The sequence below is a fragment of the Lycorma delicatula genome, chromosome 8 (assembly GCF_047948215.1).
Source record: "Lycorma delicatula isolate Av1 chromosome 8, ASM4794821v1, whole genome shotgun sequence".
NCBI classification, from domain to species: Eukaryota; Metazoa; Arthropoda; class Insecta; order Hemiptera; family Fulgoridae; genus Lycorma; species Lycorma delicatula.
This window is the reverse complement of record NC_134462.1, coordinates 127,861,503-127,882,430: the sequence shown is the minus strand read 5'-3', so window position 1 is coordinate 127,882,430 and position 20,928 is coordinate 127,861,503. Positions and strand designations below refer to the sequence as shown.

Below are 20,928 nucleotides of genomic sequence, written 5' to 3'. Positions count from 1 at the left end.
TAGTCATTGATTGTTTTTTGCATTAAATTTGAGAGAAGCAGATTTCAGCCTAAAAGCTTTTTGTACTACTATTCTTCTGAATCTTTAGCACAATTCTAGGTTCCTAGCAAGACTTACAACCTGACCTACCAAATCAGAATAATTACATGTAGAGAAACGCTCCAGAAGTTCTGTTCCTTCAGTTTTGTAGTAGCTCACATTTCAGAAGTAAGTGCTTATCAATTACAATTGATTGTTGTATACACATAAAAATTGTTGATTGATTATTGTTGGGTCTTCTCATATAATTATAAGACAACATAATCCGAGAAAGAGTGAATGAATGTATGATTGTTAAACATATTATATTAGGTTAGGAACTCTTTAGTAAAGAAAACACAATAGGATGTTAAAAACCTGAAAAATATTTATTAAAAAAAAATTTTAATATTTATTTTTTTAAAAATCACCTAAAAAATGCTCTCAGATAAGAGTAAAGTTACTTTAGAATGTTGCTGTATTTTTAATGATTTTCTTCAAGGTTTGCAGTAAAATATTTTTACTTGGAGTAATATTATCATTAAGCCCATTAACATTGCTGTAAAAATGCACTTATGAATTTCTTTCTGAATTCAGAACAGTATGACAAAATCTTGTGAAAAACAGAAACTTTAATATTTTACATTAAGATTTTTTACATATGTACCATTAACAAATTTTGTATTTACAAAGACACTATTTAATTACCTAATCCTTCATCTACTATTAGATACACTTTCATTGCCTGTACAATCTAAATAGGATATTCAGCAGGAACTTAGTGAATTTTCAAATAAGATGACTTAATTTTAAACTTTAGTGTAATTTAATATGAGAAAAAAAGATGTTCAGTTGTTTACTGCAGTCTGTTTATGTTTACATTATAAAGTGCATAAGAATCCATTTGTAGTTTATTTCTTAGTTGAATTTGTGTAGCTGTAGTTTGAATCTGCAGGTTTACTACTTCCTAAAAGTTCTAACTTTTCTAACTTCAAAAGTTTAGAATTTTGAGGAAATATAATTACTGTAATACTAATGAGATATTTTTCTAAGTGAAATAAGCTAATCTTATACTATTTTTTCTATTTTATTATTATACTATTTTTTATTATTATACTTTTTTCTATTTTTTCTTATACTATTTTAAAAATTTGTTACAGAACAAAAAATGACTATTAAAGATCCACCATCGAATAAAGGCACACAAAATCCAATGACATGTGATAATTTCTGTAAACTTGGCAAAAGATTGTGGTCAATTTCCATCTTTGCCTATACAATTCCCATTCTCATTCTGGTAAAGGACAAATTTAAATTCAGCATTTTTAAGTTCTTTCTCCATTATCTACCAGCATTACTGATAGATATAATTGCACAAATCTTTGGTAAAGAAAAAAGGTAAGCTTTTGTTTTTAATGACAATTTATAACAGGAAACTAGAGCCAAGACTGGCGCCAGAGATTATTCCTTGATTACACTTTTGTAAGTATTACTATTATCCACTTAAGAAAAGGAATCATGCCAAATGTTACCACTATATCATAGAGGTGGACAAAATGGTTGAAATGAGTTGAAATTATAATTTAAAAGTTTAATTAAAGCCTATACTTTTAAAAATAGATACAGACTATTTATATGAAGTTAAAGACGTTTATTTTCCCAGGGTAAGAGCCCACTAGGCTGGTCTAGTGGTTAACTCATCATCGCAAATCTGCTGATTTTGAAGTTGAGAGTTCTAAGGTTCAAATCCTAGTTACTTTTATACAGATTTGAATATAGATCATGGATATCGGTGTTCTTTAGCGGTTGGGTTTCAATTAACCACACTTCTCAGGAGTGGTCGACCTGAGACTGTAAAAGACACATTCACATTCATACACATCGTCCTCATTCATCCTCTTAAGTAATATCTTACAGTTGTTCCAGAAGCTAAACAGAAAAGGAGAGAGGATAAGTATAAGAATTGCTCAACTTTCCTGAATAGTTTCTATAACATTTTAAAGATTACTTCTTTCTAAATATTTGACCTTCAGTAATTACATCACTTACTGATGTATATCATTATACTCACTTACTGCTGTAAGTCCTGCTGTTAGTGCTGTAGAAATGTACTTTCACTTTCAAATGTACAAATGTACTTTCACTTTTAGCACATTTCAATTAATCACACTCTATTGATAAATGTTTTATAAAAGAATTAGAAAATGAGGATATTAGTTGAAAAAGTTGCTGAGTAGACAAAGTGTTCAATTTTTTTTATCTTCATACACTTTCCTAATGCTAAATTATAACATTAAGTTAGAAACAATTCTAAAATAAAAATTAACAGAAAAATTAATTAAATACCGATATCTATATTTACTTTACTGAAATTATTCTTTTTAAAATTCATATTATTCCGCTGTATTGTTAAAATTATATTTAATTTTTTTAAAAATAAAACACCTAGTACAATATATTGAGATAAGACATACCTTACCTTAACTTTTCATTAAAGTACTTCATGGATCCTGCATCCTCAGTCATGATTGAAGTTATTCTGTAATAAAAATATAAAAATAAAAATACTAAAATAATGATTGTGTATTAATTTCCATGCGTGCTGCTATATGTTGCAGTATTTACAAGAACGTCTCCCTCAAATACTGTCGATGGCTATCAAATTGAAATTTTGTTTGTATTTATACATGTAATATTTTTCTAATATATTTAATTTTATGTAATCTTTATTAATTTCTAATACTTATAAATTTGTGTTAATATCAGAAATACAATGTTTATTGTTTATTAAATGTTTATGCATGTATTTATTTATAGCAGTCTTGGTGAATATTTTTGTGAAAAAAAACTGTGTTAAACATGTTATTCATTTTATTTTTGTTGGTATACTTTCAGGCAGCTAAAAATATCAGAGAATGTTGACAAATTTTCACAGTTAGTATCACATTTCTCTATAAGACAATGGATTTTTCTAACAAGAATACTCAAGATTTGTGGAAATCATTAGATCAAAAAGATAAAGAAATATTTCCATTTAATATTAAAGATATTAATTGGGAAGAATATTTTTGTAATTATATGAGAGGAATAAGACAATACTTATTAAAAGATAATTTGTCAACTATTCCAGCTGCAAAGAAAAGGGCAAAGTGATTAGATTTTCTGAATCTTTTTTATTAGGCATTACACTAGATGGTATTCTCTGTTTTTATTCTTCTCTGCTAATCTCAAAAATATTTATAACATTCTTCATCATGTGATATCATTAAACAAATTTTATTATACTTTCAAATAATACTACTTCTAAAAACCTACTGCTCTGAGAATGAGTTATTAATGTTTTATTTTATACAGTTATCAATTTTCCCAAACTGATCAGTGAATTTATACTAATGTCTATATTCCCATACCGTTTTATTATACTCTACACAACCTCAATAACCAAATTTGAAAAGATTACCATTAAACCTATTCTATTATATTCTATTCTATCTATTATACAAGGGGGTATAGTTCAACTTTAAATTTGTTCATGTATTTTATGAACCTGCATCATTTTCTTGTTATACAAATGATTTTAAAGTTTTCTTTGCTTACTGACCAATCCCTACATTTATATTTGGTACAAGCAGATTTATTTGCTGCATAAATGGTTCTCTTAGTTGGTGCTAATCTGTTTTTAATATCATCTTTACTTTCCCATTCCTTTGTGATTTTACCATTTAAATAACAAAATTCTCATAATTCTGATATGTCACCTCTTTTCAACATTTTTGAACATCTACCTTTATGTCAGTCATATTTCATTACTTATATTTTGTATCAAAATACTACCAGAATTTAATTTAATTAATTTTTTATTTTCACTAGAACAACTATATCATTAGATAAATCCTTATTTTTAACCTATATCTGTTAAACTTGCTTTTTCATTAATTATATGTACAAGTTAAGAAAAATCATAGGCTGAGGTATTCATGTCCAATTCCTTTCATAATTAAATCTTGTAAATTTTCTGTTGCTATCCTTCTACAAATTTTATATATTATTCATTAGCTATACCCCAACATAATTTTAAATATCTCATTCCATTTGACATTATCAAAAGGGTTCTTAATATCTACAAATAAAGTGAGTAGTATATTTAGGCAGATTTATTTGTCTTTAGTGTGCCTCGGTTGATGTATAACAAATAACACATGGATTTTTATACAGATGATTAAAGATATCACTATACTTTTTTAATAAAATTGAATAGCTTTTTTGTAAGATAAATAGTCATTATTAAAAAAAATGAAAGTACTTTTGTACTAATACAATACTACTATTATGAGATTAAGTTCCAGTTAATCTACATTATTCTGTGCACTGTAGAAATATGAATGCACTGTAGTATTCAGTGAAATATGAATGCTTTTGTAAAAGTAACTTGTCATCACTGGTTCTCATTTTAAGAGTTCTTGCAATGATAGAAATTAAAAAGGTGGCAAAAGGTGGGATCAATCAACAAATGGCAGATAGACCTACAGAGTGATCCCAGAGATCAGAGATGGCTGGACATGGGGAATTGGATATGGGTTGAACCAGCTCCTTAAAGGTCACAGGTATTTTAAAGCATACCTGTGGGCATGAATGTTGAGACAATTTGTTTGTAAAAAAAAATAATAAAAATATTAGTATGATTCTCAATAACGTTTTTTTTTGTGTTTTTTTTCCAGGATATATTTGTTAAATTACATATTACTAATATTCTTCATTTTTGTATTTGGGTGCATAACTGTTAATTTTTTGTTGTCAAGCTGTTGGTTTCATTACAAGATTTGGTTCAATAATTATAGCCTTAATTTACGATTATTTTACATACAGCTCAACACATTTACATGTTCGAAAAATGAAGAAAATAATGCAAGCTTCATTATCAGTTTTAATCCATAGATTATTAAAAAATATTTAGATAAATATATGAGGGTGATATACCAGTTCAATATATTTCTTTAAGAGGCAGAATGTTTATATTTGATAACAATAATGATCTAAATGATGAATATGTACATGACTAAAATCACCATTCAATTCATTTTTTTTTTGTTTGTTTTGCAATGTAGATTGTAAAATTAAATATTAGTATTATATGAACCATCTAGGATAATTAGTGTTAAAAACATTTTGGTATTTATCAAATCTTTTATAATTACAATATATAAATGTTTAATTAAAATAAAATAAAAATTTATATATTTAAATTTGTGATGATGAATATCTCCTTCAGCTCGCAGACATGTTATTGTATAACAAAATATATTTTGTCAATAAAGAAGATGAAGTTAAACTTCATTCATCATGATGAAGTAGCTTACTGCTGCAGATACATTCTTAAAAAATGAAACAAACTTTTATACTTGAAAAATATTCAGCTCAAAAATTTACAAACATTTTTATCTCATACGGAAAAGTTTACAATTTATTACTGATTTGTGGCATTATGAAGAAAGAATTATATGATGCTTAATTTAAAACTTTTAGAGCATTTACTATATATAACTAGCAAAATAATGTTGCTTAAACAAACTGGTCAAAAAAATTAATTACCAATGCAAAACAAAAACAAACTATTTTTTACATTCTTATGCTGTTTTGTGTGATTTATTCATAAATTTTTACTGGTTGTAACATAGGGTGTAAAAGAAACTTATGTTTTAAAGAATACTTATTTATTAGTTTCATAGAGTCATTTCAATAATACGCCTACTATTTACAAGAAAATGATAATGAAATTGGTTTTTATAGCAGATAATGCTATTCATAGTAGCTGTAGAGGTACAATCAGAATACTACCTTTCCTGCAGCAAATGAGAAGATCAATTTGTTTTTTTGAAGTCTTTTTATGTGGTCTATCTTTAAAGCAACACCATGAATGAAATTTTTGTGGATGAATATTCTTCTACCTCAGTCCTAAAAAACTAAACAGCTTTAAGAAACAAAAGGAAAGGATAAGAAATGGATTGATTTTGGTGAGTTAACTTCAAATTCAACATGAATTTCACCTTCAAAGTCTGTAAATGTTGTATTTTGAAGGTTGGGTTTCAATTAACAACTCAGTTTGAACTAGTTGGCTAGAGTCTATGCAATACGTAAATAAGCTATGGTCCATCATAACCAAAATACGATCTAAAGCAAAATATCGATCAACAATCACTTTTTGTTAATACATGCTGCAGATGTTTATTAACTAAATCTTATTTTTATTAGGAAGTTTTTTTTTAGTGGTTAATATAAGTTAACATTTATATTGACTTTAACTTATTTCTAATCTGATAAATAAATTTATATTTACAATAATCTGGGAAGTGAAATAATATAAATGTAAAGTTTACAATATGTTTATAACATTTTCTTTGAGTTTGGATTTTTATTTTCTTTTAATTTTCATTTGGTTTTGAGTACTGTATGACTGAAGAAAAAGAAAAATACATCCAAAATATCTGTGGATGTACTTTCATTGTGTTCAAAGTTTCTTTTAATTAAAAATTATGACATCATCTTACCCAAATTATTCTGCAGATAAAATAGTACCCGAATCCCTGGGACACCTTAAATTACATAAGCTGATATCTAACACCTCATATCAGACATGCTTGGGAAATATGTAGAATGCATATGTACAAGCAGATGAGGTCATTAGTAAAAATACAAGAATAACAAATTTCAAGAATAGCAAATAAACATGAATAGCAGTAACATTACCTGAAATTGCTTGGCTCAGTTGTATCATTTTTAGAAATTTTTTTCTATTCTGACAGTTGCAGCACAATGAATTGTTATTGTTATATGTCCTTAAAACACTTTTTGATTTGTAGTTGAAAGGCCTAACATTGCTTTACTGCAATCTCTTCAAATTAATACAATTTTCTCAAACAAATAGAATGATGGGTGAAATAAATCTGGAAAGGATATCCAATCACAGTCTTAGTTAATCATAATTGCTTTATTTGTGTTATAATTTTACAAAAATAAATGAAGCATTCATAAATTATTGAAGCAAATTATATGATAGACAGTACACAGTCATCTGTGATGATAACTAAAATATAATTTAACACTTCTCTAAGATTTGAGATTATTTTACATTTTTACAGTTACATCTTCCTCAGTTTTACAAAGTACTATTCACAAAATTAAACATAATTTTCATAAGATACACCTCTAATGTTTTTATTCATAATATTATTATATTTTATTTTTCAAAGTTTTTCATGTTTGAAAGCTCACGTAAAAAAATTTCATCACAAAAATTTGTTGATTACCTTGAATTTTCTGTATGCTTTCAGCTAACTTAAATAAGAAGTTCATTATAACATGTTATTTTTCAACTAATACTCTTCTATTAATGAGAGTTATATTTTTATTATTGTAGTCACATAAAAGTTCACCAATATTATTATTGCATCTGTCATTCTTGATATTAATAAATAATTTTTTTATCATTTTAAAATTACATTTAAGAAAAAGGATTTTTAATTATCTAAAATGTCATATATCAAAAGTTCCATTATTGATATTAATAACCGTTATAAAAATTTTTTCTTTCATTCTTGGTTGAGTTAATAAATATAACATCATACAATAAATCAAAATAAATTTGCACGATAAATCATCAGAAGTATGGCTCATAACAATTCTCTCGTGAATTGTTAGTCCAACAACAAAAACAATACTTATTCAGTAAAATCTTAAGGTTCAGAAATGTTTTTTTCAAGTTAGGTTTTGTAAATATTCAAATCTGAAAATGTGAGATACCTAGATTTTGTAACAAGAGGTAATATTAATATTTCCATGATTAGCTTGTAATAAAATGCACTACATTTTTTTTTAGCATTTGACAGAAAGCTAGTTATTTGAAAACAATCCTACCTGAAAGATAACATTTAATAACATTATTGAAGCCTATTTGTTTAGCAGTGACAGCAAAAACTGTAATATTAACATAATTAACTTGGAATTATATGCAAATACGATAGATGTTAAAGATGAAAAGGTAAGGAGCCAAATATAGAGAGTAGGACATAGTTTTGTAGTTTTCATCATAGATTTACACTGAAGTTTCAACTATAAATCTTTTGCTAAAGTATCAGGCAAAGCAACTTCGTGTTTAATTGCTTACTCACAATGCCATATTCCAGCTGGTCTGGAATAGGTCATCATAGGTCAAAATTGACCATTTTACTAAATTCTTCAAATTGAGTGGCTAATAGTTCAGCAATCTCATTTGATGAATCTACTATACGTCTTCAGATTGGAGGCAATGTATTTGGTTAAATCAGGTGTAGCTAACAGGTTTTGTCTCCAGACTGAATTAGAAAAAAAACTGTTTAGTATGGGCCAAACGGAGTATTAAAATTAAAAAATATTAAATACAAAATGATTCAAATAAACAAAATTTTATTATGGAATTTGTCGTACTTTTATTTAGATTCATTAAAAAATAGGTTTGTTCACAAATATATTTTGAGCTGAATATTACTAAATATTTCTTGGCAAGTTTTTTAAATTTCTGTATTTTCCACTATTTAATTGCAGTTAAGCAAAGCTATTAAAGTTAAGCAAACTGTTTTAAATACTAAATAATAAAATAGCAAAATAATAGATGTTGCTCTTAATGATTGAGTAGCTTACATTTTCGTGTTTCTTCTAAACCATTTGTTTTTTTACATTTGGATTCAATTACAAAATAATAAATACCAAAATAATGCTACTTTAAATAGATGTTCTTAACAATTGAATAGCATGATTTTTTCATATTTTTTCTAAACTAATTGTTTGTTATAAGTTTTTTATTTTGGAAGGTTTATCATGTTTGCATGGATCACCGATAAATATGTTTTTTATCAAAACTCAAAAATCTACCACACTCTTGAGTCAAACTGACATACCTACAAACATAATTTTTTCTTATCTTTAGACATTATTTTTATTATTATTATACTACAGTTAACACTGCATATTTTTATAAATCTTTTTATTTGTTAAAACTAATTTAAATTGTTTAGTTTTAGGTGCTGTTTGGTAATTTTGATAATTATCAATATGCTATATATAGTGCCATATTATTTCTCCAAGTTCCACATTGAACTTGTTAGAGCCTGCCTGCCAAAATGTCTTATAGCTACTCTTCAAAGTCATAAGAACAAAAGAATTGCAGTCTTTTAAATGTACCAACAATATGTAAAATATTGCAAATCAAAGTTCCAAAAGAAACAAATATGACTCAAATCGAATTGACAATTGAATGTTTATTTCCAGATGAAAGAGATCTAACTGTCAATAATCATAAAACTGAGGAGATGCACATGCTGTTGTTCAATTGTACCCTTAAAAAGAATACACCATACAGATTTCAAAGATTACCATTACATGACCATGTTGATAGGTTGTACTTGTAATTTCCGTTCTAAGAAATTACTTAAAAAGTTTACATTCTAACATCATCGGGTATTTTGTGTTATTTTGATGGAAAATGCAATGTTTTCACTGATGATTCTTTAAATAGAAAATGATTGGATCATGATCAAGAAACTGTTATTGGCCACAACTTTACACAACTTATTTTCCACAACTTTACTCTATGATCAGTTCAGTTTCCAACATTTCAACAATAAACTTGTACATTGACTGTGGCATATCACTAGTATTTGGAATAAAACATGAAAAAGTCACATTCACTGTTAGCAAAATGCAAAAGGATTTGCTGGAAATGGTAAAAAAAAAAACATTGTTAATTTTCCTAAAGACTTGAATGTGAATTTTATCAGATTAGATGTTGCTATTCACAAAAGAAATGAAGTATTACTTTTACCTTACATCATAATGTATTAAGATAATCCGAAACCAATGAATATGCTCAACCAAAAGGCATCAGCCCCTAAAAAAATTTAAAAAATGTGAAAAAACAAAATTATACAATATTCAAAATGAAAAAAACCCAAATTTATTATTTCAGTGAACATTAATTCATCGGTGTCAAACATCAATATTCTGAAAATTCCATAATCAAACATGATGTTGATAGGTGCAGTGAAAAGCCAGTAAGTGTGAATGAAAAAGCACATTATTGTAGGTAAAGCTACTCAATCAAATTCAACAATATCAAACCGGTTCAACAAAAAGCAAAAATTGAAAACATACATGACAAGAGATGTAAAAATGCATTTGATACATTTGAATGATAATCACATGAAAATCAGACAAAATAATCAATGGATAAACAATAATCAAAAGGCTGCCTTTACATCAATAATTCAAAACACTACAACTTATTTACCTTATGAAACTATTTACTTTTAACAACCCAAAAAGGGAAAGCCATTTCACTATTAAGTAGCCACTTCTCATTAACTACCCAAATAATATATATAATACTCATGAAATAAAATACATTTAATATTCATGATGAAAGTAATTAATCAATTGAAGAGAATAAATATACAAAATTTACTTATTTACCAAGAAAAATTATATTTTGCCATATTTTCAACACTGTCATATCAAACTGTGTGAAATATATAACTGTAATTTAGCCTGGGTCATTTGTGATCACTATCTTTGGATCATTTCAGAAAATGTTTTACATTGTTTATCTGATGCATTTTAGGTGTTAGATTGGCAGAGATTGTTAACCCTAACTGCATGTGGGAGATTGATAATTCAAGGCTGAATACTATACTCAGCCACCGTTTTGTAATGAACAGTACACACCCGGCAGTCCCGGGTTCGAATCCCAGTCAGGCATGGCATTTTCACACATGCTACAAATCATTCATCACATCCTCTGAAACAATACCTAACAGTGGTCCGGGAAGTTAAACAAAAAAAAAAAAATAATCTTATGGGAGTTTATCAAGCTCACCGATGTTTTTATAGATGCAATATTATAAGATATAGACCACAATTTGTTTAAAGCAATGTAAACAAGAATAATGCTTACTCGTGTGTACAAACTTAAACAAAAAAATTCAAATTGTGATTGAAACTAAATGTTTAATATTAAATAAAAGTAATAAATAGTATTTAATAAATGAAAAATAAAATAGTTCAATAGGCATTGCAAAATATTTATAAAATATTTTTTGATCATACGGTGGCAGAGGAATATTTTGCAGAGGTATTTTAGAGGTAATAATTTTTTGTGTTAGCTGGATGTACAAGGTGAAAAGATGAGTCAGCGGGTAAGTAATGCGAGGACAGCATGAGACAGAGAAGGTTGATAAACAGAATGTGTTCAGTGCAGCCTATACCGTTTCTATAGTAAACCATGGGAAGTATGCTCACTTGCATACTTAAATTGTGTACATACTTCTGCACTAAAGACTATTTTGTTATTTTCAATTATTATTTTATTAGGGCATGTTTTATAACATATTTTTAGAAATATCGGTATTTTTACTTTATCGACTGCAGCTCTATTGCTTCTACGTAAAGGCTACAACTATAAAGAGTTTGTATAACATATTCATTGGTCCAAAATTTCAATATCAGGTTTTTTTGCAAATGTCGATGTTTCATAACCCCCGAGTCCAAAAACGGTTTTTTAAAAATCTGTAGAAATTTCGGAAAGATGTATGTTCATTTGTTGGCCTGTAGTTTGATTAATATCTAAGTGTAATTAGTGGCTGAACGAACATTTTCTTCGAAAATGGCCCAAAAATTTTCTATATAAGGGGCTAGATGCCATTCAATTTTGGAGAAAATTAAAAAAGGGAGGGTAGTTGTTGCCCTCCCAATCAATATATGGGGGGGGGATATTCAATATTGTATCTAAAACGAGTTGACCAAAAAGGTTGAAATATGGCACTAATATTTTTCTATATACATGTATATTTTTCTCCCACGAAAAAAATGAGAATTCACAAATTCGTGAATTAATTTCATTGATACTTCCATTTTTATTGGGAATGTCCTTCTTTTATTAAATGCGCTACATAATTAAAATCTTGTTTTTGATTTTTAGAAGTAAAATAGAAGAAAAAAATATGTAGAAAGTAATGGTGTATATCCAAAATAAAATGTTAAATGCAGTGCAACATACATTGACAAACGGAAAGAAAATTAAAATTAAGATGTAACTAACACATGAGATTTTTTAAAAATACATTCACAAATGTGTTAAAGGAAAAAGAATGAACATTTTACAATATCTAAAAATCTTTAAATTAAAAAGTAATGACAAAACGATCATAAATGAACAGATCAACAGACAAGCGGGTGTCCTTTTCAACCTCAATTTATTAAAAGTAGAAAATAGATAAATAAAATCAAAAGATAAGTATAAAAATTAATTTCGAAGTCGAGAGTTCTTAATTTCATGTCCCAGTAAAGACAGTAACTTTTATATGGATTTCAATACTAGATCGCGGATACCGGTGTCTTTGATGGCTGGGTTTCAACTAATCACACATCTCAGTAATGGTCGACCTGAGACTGTACAACATTACACTTCATTTACATTCATTCATATCATCCTCTGAAGTAATACCTTACAGTCGTTCCGGAGGCTAAACAGGAAATAAAGATAAGGCATGATGTCAAATATAAGGAAGGGCGTTGACTAAACGCTATATAAAGATTAACAGAAGTTTAAAATTACTAATACAATATTTTTTGACAATGAAGTATTTTGGACACGCGTCAACAAATTATAAAAGAATAAAGCTAAGAAAGGTAAAGAGTGCTCAACACAAAAACTATAGTGATATTAGCAGAAAAGATAATAGGAATTATTATTTTAATAAGTGCAATGTCAATCATTCTGATAATTTTGCTGACAGTATTAAGGATCCAAATACCAAAAAGGATTTCATCGCTTTCGACAACTGAAAAACAATCGAGAGTGCGAAATAAACAGGGCAATGATAGATCCTATTTATACGAACTTACATGCAGTAAAAAAGTGTGAATCTGTGTGAACAAATACAACACGATAAGTGGCATAAATCCCTCCTAACGAACAGGTGAGTGGCATATTTGATTACGGAATTAGTAATAATTTTATAAATAGCAAGGTCATTTAAAAAAAATACATGTTAGTTACAGTAAATTATCTAAAAAGGATTTTTTTCAATTCAAGGAAGAATTAACTAGGGAATAGAAGACGTACATCAAATAAAATATTTTTGAGAAAAAACTGAGGAAAGGTCAACAACAGAAAGTTTATATAAGCTGCTGTTCCTTGAGAATACTTAGAATTTTGATTATTAGAGACGTTGGAAAATCTTACAACAGATGCGTACAGACGTATGTTCTTGAAATCAGATTTTTGTGTAACCTTACTCTCTCGTCACATTATTTATAATTTCACCTATGAGGAATCGTTTTTGAAAATTTAAATATTCTCCGATCCAGGTGAATTTAGTTCAATTATTATTAATTCTTATTTCAGAAGCCTATTTACACAATAATTTCTATCCCTTAATATTAATACTATTTAATAATAAATCCGATTGCTTGATATGTTCATGCATCCTCACGCATTCAAATAAAGCGCCAAGAGTAGTGTGGCGCGTGACTACAATCGGCCTTTTTCGTTGAAGTTCGGCATCCTCACTTGCCTGTCGCGAGACAAGTCGTAGGGAAGTCACCGGCCTAGTGACTTTCCGGTCGCCAACCCCAACCCTCGTTCATTGCCATGTTACGGTAAGGAACGGGGTGGGGGCTATTGTGTCCTTGACACAATAGCCGGTTGACCAGTACGATGATCAGCTGTTTCGAAGAGTCCATGAGGTTAGCGAACGACCCAATAAAGTCACATATACACAAACGTAAATCCCTTGCGTGGGAAAACGTTTCTCTTCATTAAAAACGCACTTTGCAAAAGTATCTTTTGTTTTTAAAATGTTATTCGCTTACTGATGTAGTATTTGTGTGTTTTCCTTATATACTAAAATAGAATTTATAATGTATTTTTTTTTTTTTATTTACGAGGTCGTAATACAAATAGGCTAAGCTGATGCAAACAAGTTGAGTATCATGCATGACTAAGCTGCACTTATTTCATTAATGATAACAAATTAAAAAGCTCAATTTTACTAATAAAGTAATAAAATATATTTATTTATTTATTAGCTTACATTATAATTTTGAGCAGCCAAATATATTTATTAACACTTTTAGTGCCAACGTCCGTTTATCAGGACTCCAGTAAAAGTTATAAGAAACCCTAAACGAATGTTTTTTCCACACTGTTTGTAATTTTTTTCTCAGAAAAAACCCCGTTCTTTCTGTTAATAAAATGCTACATATTTGGGCTGTAGTGCAATCAAAATATCGATTAGTCAGTTAGTTGTTTTCTGTTTTCTTAATATGTTTGGTTATGTTGTAAGAAAGTCTTTGTTGGTTAGGTTATGTTGTGCTTTGTTCCAGTTTTGTGATATTTTAAGTATAACGAGAAACGTTACGCTTACAAGTGGATGAGGTAAAGATAGATTAATTAACATTTAGGCGTACCATCTTATCAAAAAAGTTAATTACGTCAGTAACTGATATTTTCTTAACTATACAATTTTTACAAAGTAAAAAAAAAATAATAAAATTTATTTATATATACATATACATGCGCGTAGTGTGTGTGGTTTTAACTCTTTTTTGTATTAATATTTGTAAGAGAAGAAACAAAAATAAACATTTACCTAAAAAAATTATTCCATGTACAGAATAAAACAAGCGTTAAATTAATCATTTCAATTTCAAAGTTCCAAGATGGTAAAATACATAAAAAAAACTCCTAAATTTCCTTGTTAACAAAGTTTTTCAAAATAACGAAAAACTTATATACATAGACTTAAATCATAGTTCTTTATTTTATTATTTATAGCAAAAAAAAAAAAAAAACGTTAAGGGGAGTGTAAAATAAAATAAAAAACAAACATAATTAAAAAGTATATTCTGTACAAGATAAACATTTACGTTAAACTAAATATAAAACACGGTTAGGTAAGACAGTAGTTTAAAAGGAAATGACTTGTTTGTTTTGTTTTGTTTAACCTCCGGGACCACCGTTAGTTACTGCTTCAGAGGATGAGATGAATGATTTGTAGCGTGTGTGAAAATGCCATGTCTGACCGGGATTCGAACTCGGGACCTCCGGATGAAAAGCCGAGATACTACCGCTCGTGCCACGGAAGCTGGCTAAGAAAAGGAGATGACTTGAAGTACGTATTATTCTTTTTAAAAGAAAATTTGATGCGGATACTACATGACTTCCTTGTACACCTACTAAATTACATATACACATTTTAATACAATCAGAGATTAATAATCTATATAAATAAAAACGTAAACGTTCGTTTGTTAAACATCTTAAAACTCCGAAAGTTCTTCACCGATTACTTCGAAATTTTGAGACAACGTTGAATTCTAATGCGCGCGTGTTTTTATATACCTACTATTTATATACCTACTATTTATATACCTAAGATGTCACATCTGTGATAGGTAAAAACATGTTGTTTTTTTTAATACAGCGCTCTGTTGGACGTAAAAGCAACTCGCACTATACTAAATACTTTACGATTACATTTCAATGTTTCCGATATGTGTGTCCGCTATAGACTAAAAAACTACTGGACGGATTCACGTGGGGGGGGGGGGGGAAGGGAGAAAGGGAAGAAGGGGAAAATTGAAAAACAAAACTGGGAAAAGGAAAAACGGGAAAATGAAGAAAAAGGGGAAAGAGGAAAGGGAAATAAAAATTGGGGAATTGAAGGAAATGGGGAAAGGGAAAGAGCGAAAAGGGTGAAAAGGAAAAGGTGAAATTTTATGAAGTTCCGTAATGTTCATTTTCTTAATGTTTTATCAAACTTTCAATTGTGCTCATTTAATATGTATATATATATACCCAAATCTAGTAATAGTGAAGCATTGCCGGATCTGCTAGTTATTAATAAATCAATATATTTAAATTAAAAATAAAAGTTAAAAAAAGGAAATGAAATGAATCGAACCGATATGCCTTCCCCTTGAACGATCCAAAAATTTCATTAATTAAAATGTTATTTGGCTGTAACTCTGGAACCAATGAAAATAAGTACCACGTAAGTATCGTTGAAAGGCTCTTCTTAATGAGGGCTGATTGATACTTCCTTTACTTCGTACAAGGAAGTAAAAATCGTAATTCCACGGTCAGCCACGGGAAAAGGAAATGAAATGTTTACAATTGACATCGCATATTGTTTAACATTTTCATGTGTATTTATTTTTATCGACACATATTACGTCATTATTTTTAATAGTATATATTTATAAATCGGTTGCCAGATTTCGACATTTAATTGTGATTAATGACCGATTATAATGTTCTGATTCATACAGAAATCATTCCCTTTACATTTAAACCTCTATGTACCGGATGATCATTTGAGTTACCGCATTTAAGGTCTATTTACGCGAGAGAAGCTACAGAATGTGATAGAGCCTGATTTAGGACCCAAATCACTAAGAGGACTGAAGATCATCCGGCAAAAAATCAGAGTTCCATACAAAAGACCTGAGACTCAGGCGAAGAAAGTGACTTGATGGTGAAGGGGCGAAGGACAGCCTCCTGCGGAGCCGTCATGCGTCTGCACTTGTGCGGATGGGCGACGGTGATGAAGCACGGGGACTCTGAACCCCTGGACCCTAAAGGCACCTCCTGGGTCCGCGCAATGCTTAAACTGCAGGACCAACCCCGGAGGAGGCGAAACGGTAAGATGGAGTTTTAGTCGGTAGGGTGCGGGTACACAGGCTCTTAATAACATCTAGCCGAACCCGTGCGACTCCGACACTCTCCCATTTATGGTGGTTGCGTAAATGGCGTTTCTCACACTCATCTATAACAAAAAAAAGATCTATTTACGCACATCACTGCCGTGTCAGATCAGTTTCACTGTTATCCTGATCGATCAGCGACGCCAATTAGTACTGCAGTACGTACTGTGTGGTATGTACTACGGATAGATGTCGGATGCGTGTGAATCGGCATTACTGATCGACCACGGATAGCACTGATACTGAACCGACACGGCACGATGTGTGTAAATAGACCTTTATTATTCAACAGCTATCAGTTTTACCGTATTTCTGTTTGCAGGCAAGTATACCGTTCTCGGGGGAACCTTTCTAAAGTTATTTTCAAAGGGAATGGCCTACCCTCTCCGCTACACCTACCCCAACTCAAGAATCTTATATGGCAATGGTAACATTCAATTCCATTAATTAACAACCCGAAAAAATAATTAATTTTGGTGAAAAGAGAATTAAAATCCGCCCACCCGTTCGCTCGGTATGTGCAAAAAACCATTTGGGGTAGTAGTTTTTAAATTTCAGTCCAACAAAAATAACTAAAAAATTACGTTATATTATTTCTTAAACCGTTTAAAATAATCATAATCTGTGGATTAAAACTGTGAAAATTATTTTTTAAATTACCAACACCCCGTAAATTAACTGTACTATTTTACAAGTTTAAGAAATAATTAATTTTTGTATCCAATAAAATCGTGGAACTTTTAATTTATTATACTAAAATTTGTTCGTCTTCAGTAGTTCTAAGCTTTCTATAAAGAAAATTATTAATTTATTTTAGTGATAATTTGTAGTTTAATAAATTTGTGTGTGCGTGTGTGTGCGCGCGCATAATACCGTAGGCTATTTAAACAAGCACACATTTGTTGCGGTTTTTTTAAATTCTTTCGCCGAAAGTACATTTTTGCTAGAACTTTGTAATTTCAAAAATTACTGATAAAGTTTTTGACGATTTTTTTCTAAAATATTGATTAAACTTTTTAATGTCTTTTCGTAAGTGAAAAAGAATAGACGATTTCTCATTAGAAATATAACAAAAACTTTTTAACGGTAAATTAAAAATAAAAACAAAATTTAACCTCTGATCTAAAGAGAAGAAAAGGGACAACATACATAGAGCTATTACAATTCGCAGCCAGAAGCACATAAAGAGTGATGAATCCATTCCGACCCTCAAATGTTTTTTTCCATCACAGTAGATAACTTGTCCGCTATAGTTTAGTTGAACGGGAATTATATATTAGTACAACCACTTTTAATGAGTCTGTTTAGGAATCGAACCTGATATCCTTGAATTAAATACTCTAAGCTCTGCCACTGTACACGCGAAAATTTATCAGAATAAAGAATATTTTTTTTTAAATTTCAAACTTCAAATATCGATTGAATTACTTTTAATGCACGTTCAATAATAAAGTATTTAATTAGATGGTTCGCAATTAACCGGACTTCTAATGTTCATTTATCCGAATGCTGCGTTGCTTTCAATTCCCCCCCCCCAAAAAAAAATAATTTTTAATAACCAAAATTACGTTTAAATGTCTGGATGGAAGTAATTATTTTGGAAACAAATATCTATTTAACACTCGATTATTCGGATCTTCATGATTTGTTTATTTTTAAGGCAATATCCTGAACATTTTAATATTATTATTTATTTTTGTTGCTTTCTTTACAAGCAAAAGATTTTTTTTTTATTTTTTGTATTATTCCTGAGCATATATTCATTTATGAATAATTAACAACATAACTGAGATTGGTATATAAATGTTAAGCTGCTTGGGAGTCAAACCCAGAAGCTTCAGTAGATCAGTATATTTTTGACAACGCTACCGATGGAAATGTTTTTCTTGCTTAGCATATATATATATATACACAACATGCTTCACTCTCTTTTAATTATTGTATTTCATAAGATTAGTTTTTTTTAACAGAACAAACAATTTAAATGATTTTTTTATTGTGGTTGGTATACAATAAGTAGAATACAGCGGAACTGAGTAATACGTCACTCAACGACGCATAAAAAAAATGTCATAATTACCTTTAAAAATATGTGAAGTTATTATGTTTATAAAATATATACAATCTAGAAAGCGTTAATGAAAATCATTTAACTATATAATATTTGTACATATTAATTGAAGATGTTCATTAACTGATTAACATTGGTTCTGTAAAGTAAGATCATTTAATTTTATTTTGAATGAATAGGTAATATGAGCCTATAAAGAGTTTGTAATTTCTTAAAAAAGTTATCGGGAAGTAAAATGAGGCTCTTGTAAACTCGTATTGTGCAGCAAAAAAAACCTAGTTCTGTTAATTCTACAGAGGTGAATAAAGTTATTATTTAGGAATGTCACTACTCTTTTCAGCACAAATAACACACATTCTTTCATTTAAACGAATGAATAGAAAACATAAAATTATCTGTAACAATATTTTTATCGTTTATCATACAGTTCAGAAGTTATGATTGCGAAAAGTGAACATTGTTTCTCAACAAATTATTTTGTAATTTAAATACACCGCTTTTCTTTAAAAATTATTCATGTAATTTGTGATAAAATTGCTATAATTAAGGATTGTTAATTTTTTATCTATTCGATGGCATAAGCATGTTTGCCTGTTAAACAGAAGGCACCGTGTTTGATTCCGATTAGGGTCCTCCTAATAACGAATCAACCTTCAATGTAGTTACTGATGATTTTATTTACTGATCCGACTTAAAAATTAATATATCTAAAATGAGATATGATAAATTTCATGTTGAAAACCTCTTTCTAACACGTGAAATACACTTGGCTTACATCAGTAAATTTGTATACAATAAATTTTACTTCCCTAGTTAATTAATGGCCAAATAACCTATATAACCAAGCATATAACTCATTTTATTTTTATTTGTTTATTTTTGCGATTCTGGTTCGCAACTATTTAGAACTATTTGGATACATTATCAACAGATAAACACAGTAAATAATTATTAATTTATTTTGTAAAAATAAATGAGTGTAAACTGAGTTCTAACATTTTTAATCTAATAAATAATTTGAATATAACAAATAAAACAAATGGGAATTATTGTTTCAAAGATGTTATAATATTCCGTAATAATATTAATAAAAAAAATAAAACTCACCTTTGCCAATAATAACAGATATCTCATACAAAAGATAAAAACTGGATGACTGGATGACGTTAACAACTGGATTAGGTTATGTTAAAAAAGAGTGAATATTAACTCGAGGCACTAACTGAATGCGTATGCGTAATCAATCTATCTACCGACAATTTCCCGCTAGTCCAGTACTAGAGTTGCTGGCTTGATTAGTTATTTCTCTGTTAACACTAATTATGTTTGCCTGTCTTCTCCACACTACGGCGCGACCGCCAACAGACATCTTCTAACGAGTACTTTTAAACGTTAAAGTAATGAAAAAATTATTCCATCTAATTTTTTTTTTTTTTTTTTTTTTTTTTAACAACTCACCATCCAGCATAGGTTGTCTTATATTAAATTAGTTTTACTATATTGCTATTATTTATCAGACTTGACGAACTTATAATTACATAAAATATTAAAATATCTTTTATAAATGCACCTATTACTAAAACAGCCAGCGTTATAATGACATTTTTACTTAATTAATTATATCTAACAAACTGTTAGATATTATACCTGCAAGCGCATCAATAATTTTTGCTTTCTGTCACTATTATTTTTTAAATATCTAATCAGGAATTAAAAAAACAGGGCATCTTTTATGACATAGATTACAAAAATCATGAATGGTACGTAAGGAGGTAATGATTAATATTATTTCTAAAGTTCAAAGTTATCATATCTAACCGACTTCCATATTTTACAGTTCAGCAACATTCAATATTCAAATCAAATGGATGTGTGTGTACGCGCGTGCATACACGAACACGAATCTACTTATAAATGAACTTTAGTATACACGTAAAGCCTAATTTAATTTTATTTAGATCTTTTAAAATATAATTCTTTGTTTTTAAATAATACTTGGCTATCGATGAATGAAACACTTTAATCCAAAGATTCTATTAAGTGAC

The 20,928-nt window shown here is 28.9% G+C and overlaps 1 protein-coding gene across 1 annotated transcript in view; it reads right to left on the bottom strand.

The window, feature by feature from the left end:
* Positions 1-20,178, bottom strand: part of LOC142328956 (uncharacterized) — a 36,448-nt gene extending 16,270 nt beyond the window's left edge. The window contains exons 1-3 of the mRNA XM_075373155.1: positions 19,991-20,178; positions 6,763-6,959; positions 2,493-2,557 (exon numbers count right to left, since the gene is read on the bottom strand). The gene's annotated coding sequence lies outside the window, so the exon portion shown is untranslated. The remainder of the gene's footprint in view (positions 1-2,492; positions 2,558-6,762; positions 6,960-19,990) is intronic.
* Between the last annotated feature and the right edge of the window lie 750 nt (positions 20,179-20,928).